General features: G+C 41.4%; 1 long non-coding RNA gene across 1 annotated transcript; it reads right to left on the reverse strand.

Moving 5' to 3' along the window:
* Positions 1 to 5346: 5346 nt before the first annotated feature.
* LOC308389120 lies at positions 5347 to 6899 on the reverse strand. Its single transcript, XR_013970222.1, has 3 exons — positions 6597 to 6899; positions 6030 to 6106; positions 5347 to 5941 (listed from the first exon to the last, which is right to left on the reverse strand). It is a non-coding gene; the product is annotated as an uncharacterized lncRNA (long non-coding RNA).
* Positions 6900 to 10585: the final 3686 nt, after the last annotated feature.

Here is a 10585-nt window from a genome sequence, read left to right on the forward strand (position 1 = left end):
CATTAATAAATTCCTTCTGCTACTAAATGGGAATGCACACCTGTTTTTCAATGATATAATCCATAAAGATTAGGGTAATTTAATTGTGACAGATGTTTGCTTGATTGGATTAGCTAAGCAGGAAAAATGGGAAATTTAGAATTGGGTCCAAACCAGTTTTTGTGCAAAATTTCACTTTAGAATGCAAAACATAATCTATCCATTCGCTTCCACTTAACCTTTTCAGGGTTGCGGGGGTGCTGGAGCCTATCCCAGCTGTCATAGGCGGGGTACACCCTGGACAGGTCACCAGTCTGTTGCAGGGCTAACACAGAGGCAGACAGCCATGCGCGCTCACATTCACTCCCGTATTCACACCTATGGGGCAATTTAGACTAATCAATTAACCTATCCCCACAAACTGCATGTCTATAGACGTGTGCCCGGAGGGAACCCACGCAAACACGGGGAGAACATGCAAACTCCACACAGAAAGACCCCGGCCTGATGGTGGAATTGAACTCAGGAAAGGGTTAGGGCAAAACATAATCTCACTTAAAAAGTTTTCATTTAGGGTAACTTGGAATCTAATACATCCATGGTTTCTTGTAATCTTTTTGAAGCGGTCTTTTTCAGAGCAATAGTTCTTCAGGCTTTTAGTTTTTAGACATTGATTGCTGTTTCACTCATTTTCAGTCCAGTCCATTTACCTGACCATTTTAGTGGCGTTTTTTTTTTTTTTTTTTTTTGTTAAGTCAATTTATACTGGACAGAAAATGGATTAAAAAGCAGCCAGCATCCAAATAAGTGCTTTAAATATCCTTCAAGAAGCCTCGAGAAGTATTCCAAAAGACTATTTACAGAAAGACATTTAAGAGAGTTCAGGCTGTGTTAAACAGTAAAGGTGGTTATACCACATATTGACCTTCAAGCTCTTGAAAATTGGACAAACTCTGTTTTTAGCTTATATAATGCATTTCTGTGTATGTTTACATATTTTTTGCCAAACAGGAAAGAAAGTAAAAAATGACAGTAGAAAAGTATACATAGCAAACAGTGTTTTTGACAAACTAGGAACAGTTAAACTGCCAAAACAAAGTTTGACTCGTCTTTTACTGAACTCCAACACTGATTTTAGCGGGATAATAAGAGGCCACTGTATACTCTGCAAGAGATCTGTAATTCATTTGACTTTAAAAGAGCTCAATTATAGTTATTGATTATTTATTCCCCTTTAAAGCGAGTGAACTCTTGCAAGGGCACTCTTATGATTCATGCTGCCCGCTAAAAGGAATGGCTTTTAAATATTGGAAGAGCTGTTTGAAGGAAGGATTGCTGAATATTTAGAGTTCTATTGCTTTCATTTAGTTTGGCTGATGTGAAGTTTAGCCGTTATTCTCTCTAGTATTCCTGTCCTCATCAGCCTCTGCACTTTCACAGATGATGTCTGTTTCATAGACATGGCGAATCGCATTCGTACCAGGCTTCTTCAGGAGAGTGGGCTGAGAAGTTTTGATGAAAACTAGATAAAGGCTGTGAAAAAAGAGAAGATCAAATCAGCAACTCCATCAGCCCTCATAAGAGCTGATCCCCCCTGCCCCGAGAGAGCTTGTGGGATCACAATACTTCCCATAAAACAGCGGGAGCTTGGCCAGCCAACTGAAAAGGACCTGCCTCTCATTGGAGTGAGAGATCACTGAACTGGAGAAGGGAAAGAGTAGAGAGAAAAAGAAGAGGTTTCTCCTATATGCAGGTTGAATGAGGGTCTCAGTGGTCAAACCTATAGAATTAAAACAGAAATGGTGGAGTGGGAGGTGGAGTGGGAGGTGGTATGTGGGGACTGAAGAAAGGGGGAGTTGTTGGTCATTATACGAAGCCTAAGTAGAACACCAGCTCCTCATTCTCCTCCTCCTGAAGGTTCACATCCCTGCTGTGTTTACCACAGCCCCCCTATGGATTCTATTAAATCAGACAGGAATAAGAGGGAGAACTGCATGCCCCCACTGTCTTGCATTTACCTGAGGCTTAGCCTTTTGACCTCAGCTCTGCATGTTTGTGAAAGGAACAAATCATATTCCTGATTAAGTTTGAATGTCTTTATCATAAAATCTTGTTCACTAATTTGGAACAAAAGAAAGTTCTTTTTATGATATTTGTTAAGATAATTACAAGGTTTATTAAATTGCCCTTTCAGGGTTATGGTATTATTTTTAAAGCCTCATTTTAAGCAATGTATAGTCATTTGTGCTTTTATTTAAGACTGTAGGTATGCTTTCCTTGTTTTCAGATAAAAACAGCATGCAGAAGCATTGCTGCATAATGCAGCAGCCTAAAACCTGCCCTTTAAACTCAAAGCTAAGTGGGGAAAATGACTGGGCAAATGAATCATTTCAAGTTATAGAGCCGTTACCTGGTTGAGGGGACATGTAAGTATGAATGCATGGAATAAATATGTCGTGGCTTTATGAAGTGTGAAATGGACCAATGCAAAGGCTCTCCCTGTTTGTTGCTCATTGTGGAGGTGACTCCACATTTATGAGCATTTACACCCCCGAATCCCAGTTTGCAAACTTAAATTTATGGGTCCAATGGCACTTAAATTTTTACTAGTAAAAAATATTTAAGGAGTTGGTTCATTCACATAATTGTTATTTATCTACCTCCTTGGGGTGAAAGCAGAACCAAATTGCTATTTCCATTTAGAGGATGGAATGGCATAATGATGAACACATTTATAAAGTGGCTGTGTTTTTTACAGAACTTATGCCTGTGTCCAGGGGCTGCAATTAAAATGGTCTGTACACAAAATTGTGAATCCTATTGACCCACCAAACCCAGACACTCAATACAATTTGCTCATTATCTGTTTAGTTGGCTGGTTGTGTTTGTCATCAACTAAGTGACCCTGTCTAAAAATCATCAGTACAAATTGATCAGTTTCATATTCTAAAATACGGCTTAGTTAGGACTTTCTGCATGTGGGATGATAAGAAAGTTGGGTCATATATCCATCCAATATATTTTCATTATTTAAAATTCATTCTCATGCATGTACACCCAGAAAATCTCCATTTTTTAATGCAACCATGTTAAATATAGATAAATTACTCTAGTCCATGTCCATTCTCTGTCTTCATTCTCTTCTTTCATTCTGTTTTTTTTCTATCCCTTTTTACTTTTCCATTTGTCCAGTTGGTATACCCCACTAAGAACATGATTGCCACAGGCCTGAACCCAGTATCCACTGATTGTGTGGTTTCAAGTCACATCATGGATAACCTTTGACCCCAAAGTCAGCTCTGGCTCTTAGCCTCAGTGTGCAGCTGTGGTGAGAGTTGGCATTCCTCCCCTGCAGGTCAGAGCACCATTAGCCTACACTGTAAGGAATGCAACACCATTTGTAATGACTTTACAATTGACAATAGCAATCAACGTGAAAAACAACTGATGACCTCTCACTTTTTTTTCTCTAAGTGGTCTTGGGGGAAAAAAAAGCCTCTTTGCTAATTGTCCACCAGTTAAATGTTTTTGTGTTGCATTTGTTTATCAAACCATACGAGTGATAAATTGTAGAAGACCTATTAAATGTCAAAAATATGCATCCTTATTTGGATGTAAATATATCATTCATGGTAAATTTATGTGATAAACGATTTTTAAAATCTTAGAACAAGATTTGTGATCTCTCTTGTTGCACTATATAATGGGATTTTAATGGATCTGATAGTCAAAACACATGTTCCAACTGAGGCCCAGGATGTAGGTAAGTTTGGTCAGTGTGACCAAAGCACATATGGTACCTGTTCTCCACACCATCTGAATAATTTGCCCAAAAGCGCTATATTATCTATTTTGCCGTTATTTTATTATACTTCTTTTCTTTTTTTTTCCAAGTGATTTTCTTTGTTTTTCTCAGTTTACTTCTAACTTCTTTTTGCCTTGTGTTTGGTGCAAAGTACTAGACTGATGCACTGCTGTTTTCGCTAAGTTCTTCTGAGTGGTAGTGAAAGACTAGAGACATCTCTAAGCCTTCTGGGACCCCACAGCCACAAGTGTCTGCAGGGCTGTCTATGATAGAGTCTGTTTTGTTAAAGTAGGAGAAAGAGAAAGACCTCATAGTTTTTCAAACCCTTTGAAATGCTGTTTTTGTGATCGATTCACAGACCAATTCAGGGAACCCAGAGGAGCAAACCCCTACTCATATGCTCCAGGGAAGATCATAGTTTTTTGAAGCTGATGGTATTTGCGTTTTATGCAGGCAAGCTGTGAAACGTGTTGATTTGTTCTGGGCATCAATTGCTCCACAGGCTTTCAGATGAAGATGTTTACCCACTGTGAACTTCTTGCCAATTTATCTCACTGAGGGACAGAGAGTCTTACTGTTTTCCCCTTTGTCTTCCTTGCCAATCCTCCACTTCTCTTATCATCTCTCCCATTTTATCTTTTTACCACACCTTCTTAAAACTTCTCCACTTTCCCCTTTCTTTCGCCCTCCCTGTTAAAGTTTTCTACATACCGAGAAGAGTGCATTTTGCACAAATTTATCAAAGCTGACACTAAGAATAAACTTTTTTTCCTTTGGTCTGAATGCTTAATGATTGTTCCTGTCTTACCAGCGCAGATGGTTGTCGGATAATGCAACCCCAAACGCTGGGGTATGTCTTTGATCTCTTTTGACTAATAGTGATGGCATGTTTTTGTCGAGAGGGATCATGGTTAGCTATGTCAAATGGGGATTTCATCAGGGCAGGAAATGTCTGTTTTTTGTATTGCTTTACATACAGAGATCAACTTAACTGAATGTTGAGAGGACGTCTCTGTATTGTAGATAAGGTGAAAAGATGTATAACTACTTGTTGTGGCTTATTAGTGATCATTGTTTGAGTTGTTAATCGCTTGTGTGCTTAAAACACTCATATCTCAGTCGCTGATTTGATGGATACCTTCAAAACTTCAAGCCCAAGCACACTAGCACATTGCCATAGAGACAGTGAGAGATAGACTGGGTATACAGAGGCTAAATGTTATTACATTCACATTCTTGTAAGTTGTTCAGAAATGTTACAGTTAGCTGCTCGTGGTTTGATAGATTGACACACTACTTGATTGTTCATGCCATGAAGTGAGTGCACCTGTGATGAATAGTACCTCTATTATCATTCTTTAAGTCAATTAATCAAACCTTCCTGAAACATTTCCACCACTTGCTACCCAGAAATGTAGAGATGAATCGCATGTCTTCCTGAAGGCAGAAGGAAAAGAGTTAAAGTTGAATATGATGGGTTCTCCCCCAGGTTTCTACCCCCATCCCTTCTTTCTTAGGCTCCCTTACCAGTCTAGTGGTGCACTTGAAAGACACTTTTCCAGTATTAAGCCTCAGAGGGAAATTTCAGCATACAAGCTCTTAGCAGTCGATGTGAGATGGTAGTGTGGGGTGCGGTGAAAATACCAAACAACTCATGTTAAGTTATTTTTCCACGAAGGGAGCGGAGAGACAGCTGAAAGGGACATGTTTAGACAGTTGCGTTTCAACAGGGCATTCCTCAGTCACTACCATGCACACATATTCATATACATAGGCATCTGTCAATGTGCTATACTTCATTTAGATACCACCCCCAATTTAAACAAATATATAAATAAGAAAATACTGGGCAGGGTTCCTGACTCATCCATTACTCTCTGCAACCATGTGCACCCACATACTGAAGGACATTCCTGTCCTTCTGCCAACAAGCTACACACACACACACACATTGCCACATATGTGCACACTAAGACAAACATACAAACGCATGTGAGGTTGATTAGGAAGCTGTGGTCAGTTGACAAATAACATGGTGTTCATATTTTGCCTGAGGCATGGTAGCAGTAATGATTCAATAATTGTCCTGAGTGCTCAACGTTCACTTCCAATCAGCATCCAGAAAAGCTTTGCAGCTGGCAACCCACGCTTTGTAACCTGCAAAGACACACACTTAGACACATACTCACTTAACCACAAAGATTTAGTTGCAACTGTGGTTAATGGGAATAATTAGTGTATTCACATTGCTCATCTTTTTGCTCTCACGTTTGTTATGCGATCCCTCTCTGCTGTTATATCCACTGCAGCCACGCCTGTAGACTAGGAAAGATAAGAACATGTGGAATTAGTTCCTCGCAGTCATGCTCATAACTTGTTGTGATATTCACTTTGGTACACCTGAGCTTGTAATTGAGAAAAGTGACCCTGTGCCCTAGAGCTAGACTGAGAACAGCATTCGTAACTCACATGTTACATGTGTGATCTATCCCACATCTCTATAGCAAGGCCCTTATCTGGGTCACACTGGGAGATGCAAAATCTCTCTTTCTCTCTGTTTACACTTAGAGGAAAACCATTTCAGCAAATCAGCACACTTTCCATGATATCACCCAGCGCCTAAAATGGCAAAACATCTTATCCAAATCAAAGCACTATTATTCTGCATAGCGGAGTTGGAGATTCACTGGAAAAGACTCTTCCCCATATCTCATGCAGACTTTAATTAGTGACAAATTTAGCCTCTGGTCTCAGCTTGCTCAAACATGGTCCCTCTTTAAGGTTAGTTCTGCTTGAATATTTTACCACTGACCTCTCTGAAAGGCTGCCAAGAATGTCAGATATCTTAGATGCGTAGGAGTGCCTTGCTGAGTCTCTCCTGGGTTGGTTGGTTGCCTTCTCTGCTCTGTGTTTCTTCCATTAGCAGTGCCCTCTGCAGGATGCCTGGACTGCATGTGATGATGTAAGCACATTTCTTCTGTGCTGTGCAACTGCCTGTGGCTATGAAGCGATGCAGGGCAGACGGTCTTTTAACTCTCTCTCCCTCGCTCTCTCACACACACACACACACACACACTCTCTCTTTTTCCTGTTTTTGCTTTTGCCTCAAATACAAATTGATCCGGTCTTTATAAGGTTTAGATACATAAAAGCTGCATCAGGTGTTGCCGTTAGAAAAGCTGATATATCCATAGAGCACTCCTCACATTGGGCTGGGCAACACCCACTGGATGGGAATGTGCATAATCACTCAGATGCTGTTTGTTGTGGGAGAAGATATAACATGACTGCCGGCTAAAGATGGCATGTCACAGGGAGACAATCCAGGCAGCCTATAGCCATGTATGATTATGATTTTGCAGTAGAAAGCTGATGGAAAGTGAGCCAAAAACAAACAAAAAACTGACAGCATATTTCACACTGATACAGAATGGACAGATTTCCTGCTTATGTGTGAATACAAAATGTGAGACTGACACTGAATGGAAACTGATACTGTATATGGAAGATCATCCAGAGTTGTCCTCGTGTGTGCGAGGCAGATGATGGGGGGCTGGTTAGTTGGTCTGTCTATATGAAACTGCTTAGTAAAAGCCTTCAAAGTGTACTTGGTTTGAACAAAGTCTATATAAGGCTGTGTTGGGAGGCCTTTAGGGTCCTCCATGTTAATTAACTAATTACTTTACTAATTGGACATGTTCAATGTGGCCCTCTTTCCCCATAGCCAACCTCTTCCTTGCTATCTTATCTGAAGCCCGATAGCAGCCTTTGACGCATGGACGCAGTGAGCCTCCCCCATAGCCAATCTTCTTTGTAGCCGTGTGTCAAAAGTAAAATTATTTTAAATTCAAAAAATTCCCATAAGTGACAAAAAGCTTTCCTTCAATTACCTTATTGATATGCAATCACGAGTTCAAATTCATGCTATTGATTTGCATTGCAGACTGGTCTATTTGTTTTTAACCAAAAGCGAAAGAGTACAAACACAGTCTCAAGGGAGGACTGGATAGTAGTTACACAGAGTATGTAGGGGATGCTTGATTTCCCAGACAGATTAAGCTTGGATGGAGAGTAAAATGCTATCTTAAATAGAGGTTTTCCATCACAGGGCATATAGGCCTGGATTTGGTTTAATCTGTGTTTAACCTGTAGAAGTTGTGTTGTCAGGGTGCTTTGTTGTTTGTGGAACTTCAAACTGCGGGTTAATGATACAGTTTTCTTTCTTCCGAGAGATTGTTTACTAGATTATTCTCTAGGCTGTTAAATAAATTGTTTCTGATGGCTAATCTTTAGTTACATGTGTAGGCTACTCTGAGTTTGCAACAGAGGTGATAATGGATATTTTTTCACCTGTTACTGGGTGCGAGCTTGGTTGTGTATTTGAGTGTGCGATCGCCTGTGCGCGATTGCCCGTGTCTCTTTAACCTGTTCTTTCTCCCTGTTTTACTTTGCTCTTTCCTCCCCTCTCACTTCCATTACCTCTCCCTTCCCAATTTATTTTGTCAGCTCGCTCTCCATTCCCATTTCTACTGCTCTTCCCATTTTTCCTTCATTCCTGCTCCCCCCGCCCTCTCCTTTTCTTTTCATCCCCAGCTTCCCCCACACATACACCTCCACCCCCTCTCACCCTCCTTTGGAACAGGGAGTCCTGGGTTGGGCGACAGCAGCAGCTGCAGAAGGAGCAGCTGCTCTATGTGCGTGTATGTGTGTGAGTGTGTGTACATGCCACAGCTTGTCCCCTCCACCAGGCTGCTTGGGCAGGGTTGGTCCCAGCAGGGTACCACAACCCTGCCAAAAACCCACCAACCAGCCAGGCGCATGTGTGCTCATATGCACGCACGCACATACACATGTGCACAAACACCTCTTGCAGACATAAGAACCATATGCACAGCCACATACAACGCAATTTCACAGATGCATTCATATTCAAATGCACTCCTTTTCAGTGAGAAAGCTTGTGAATCATTCAGTTATGAGCCTTAGTAAAATGTATGGAAATATACGCTCACAGCTTCTCTAAGTCATCCATCCCTTTACAGAGTTTGTGACAGAGAATGCAATTTAGAAATATTCTATGTACAATGTAAAAGGATGAAGGATGAGGTTTTATATGAAAAAAGGGCTGTGTTAAGCTGAACTCTCTTGGTGTCTGAGGGTGAAGGGGGATCATCACATTTCATAGTCAATGGATAGTCCTCAGAGGCTTTCATCCTGTACAGAGGCGATTTCCATTCGCCCTCCCTGCATGATTGCACAAAACGCCCCCTCCTTCCCTCCCACATACACACATGCATATACACCATCATCAAATTATAGGCATTTTTAAAGCGTTCTCAAGTTGCTGTTGTCTTTGTTTGGCTACTCTAATGAGAGATAGCCCTGGGCAATGATTTTTCACAGGTAAACAAACAAAGCTATAGAATAATGTTTGTTTTAGATGGCCGCTATCCTGTCGTTTCACGAGATAGGTTGGATATGATTTCAGCTGAGGGTGAAGGAAAGTATGAAAGCTACAGCAAAAAAAAAGAAAGAAGGAAAGAAAGATAGATTTAATGACAGCAAGCTAGACAGAAAGCGAGAAGGGTAGCGAGAAGAGAGAGATTGGTGCTATCATCCAGTTAGCGGCTGGTGCTGAGGGAATACTGTCTTGTCATCGGAGCCAGCCATGCAGAAGGGGAAGCAAGCTCTTCTATTGCACCTTGGCGTCTGTCTGTGTCTGTGCAGCACCATCTTATTGCCTTGTCGCAACTTACTTCTTCTGACCACGCTTCCGTGCACTCCCAGCTCTCTCGACCTGCTTTTTTTCTTTTCTTTCCTCCCTCTGTTCATTTATTCCCCGTATATCTGTTCACTTTCCCGATTTCCTATCCTATGTGAAGAACATCCATCTCCCACTCCTGTATTTCATTTATTTATTTATTTTACTTCCACTCCTCACAACCTTACCTCCGCATACCCTGGTTAATTTTGCTCGACTTTCTGCCTTTCTCTCTCCTTCTCGTCATGCTCCATTGCTCATGTGGGAACTTCGGTATTATGCCTGTGGTGTTGTGGCCTTGGCCTGGGGGTCAATTCTTAGGCGCAGAGGGGTGCTGGTCCTCTTGCCTCCGCGAACCAGCGGTACTGGACAATGTGCTGGACTGGAAAGATGAACAGCTGGAGGGTTGGAGGCCAGTGGGGGCCAGCAGAGGCCACAGAGGTCACAGCCATTCAAAACTTTGGCTCCCAGCTCAAAGGTATGGGGTGAAAGAGGATCACGCTTCTGCAGGAGAAAAAGAGCTCTTGTTTCTCTGCGCCTCACAAAGGACGCGGCTATGCAGCCGGCAGAGCAGGCTCTCCCTAACAACAACCTCAGCGTTCTGATGTCATGTGATTACATTTTCTGTACTTCTATGCACAGCAACAGGAAATATTACATTTGTCCTACAGCATGCTGATAATATATGGTGTTTATTTTTAATAAACCAGCTGTGACTGTACGCATATCTGGAGCTGTGCTGGTAATATATAATACTTGGCTGTGGAATGTTCATCTTTCACATTTATGATGCTCATATCGGTAGGAGAAGAAGTCAATAACTTTCATGGCCTAGTGCAGACCCACTAAGCCATTTGCTGGTTCTATAGTATTGAAAAAGCAACTTTTTTTGATTAGTAAACAGTGGAGCATGCCCTTCAGGGTACTTCCCAGGACTAGGAAGGACGTAAAGGTTAATCTTCAGTTTATTGCCACCAGCAGTCAGACAGATAGTATCTTTTAAAATTCCTTGTCAGGGGCTATTGATCCACTGACGTCAG

The sequence above is a fragment of the Rhamphochromis sp. 'chilingali' genome (assembly GCF_963969265.1).
Source record: "Rhamphochromis sp. 'chilingali' genome assembly, chromosome: 21".
NCBI classification, from domain to species: Eukaryota; Metazoa; Chordata; class Actinopteri; order Cichliformes; family Cichlidae; genus Rhamphochromis; species Rhamphochromis sp. 'chilingali'.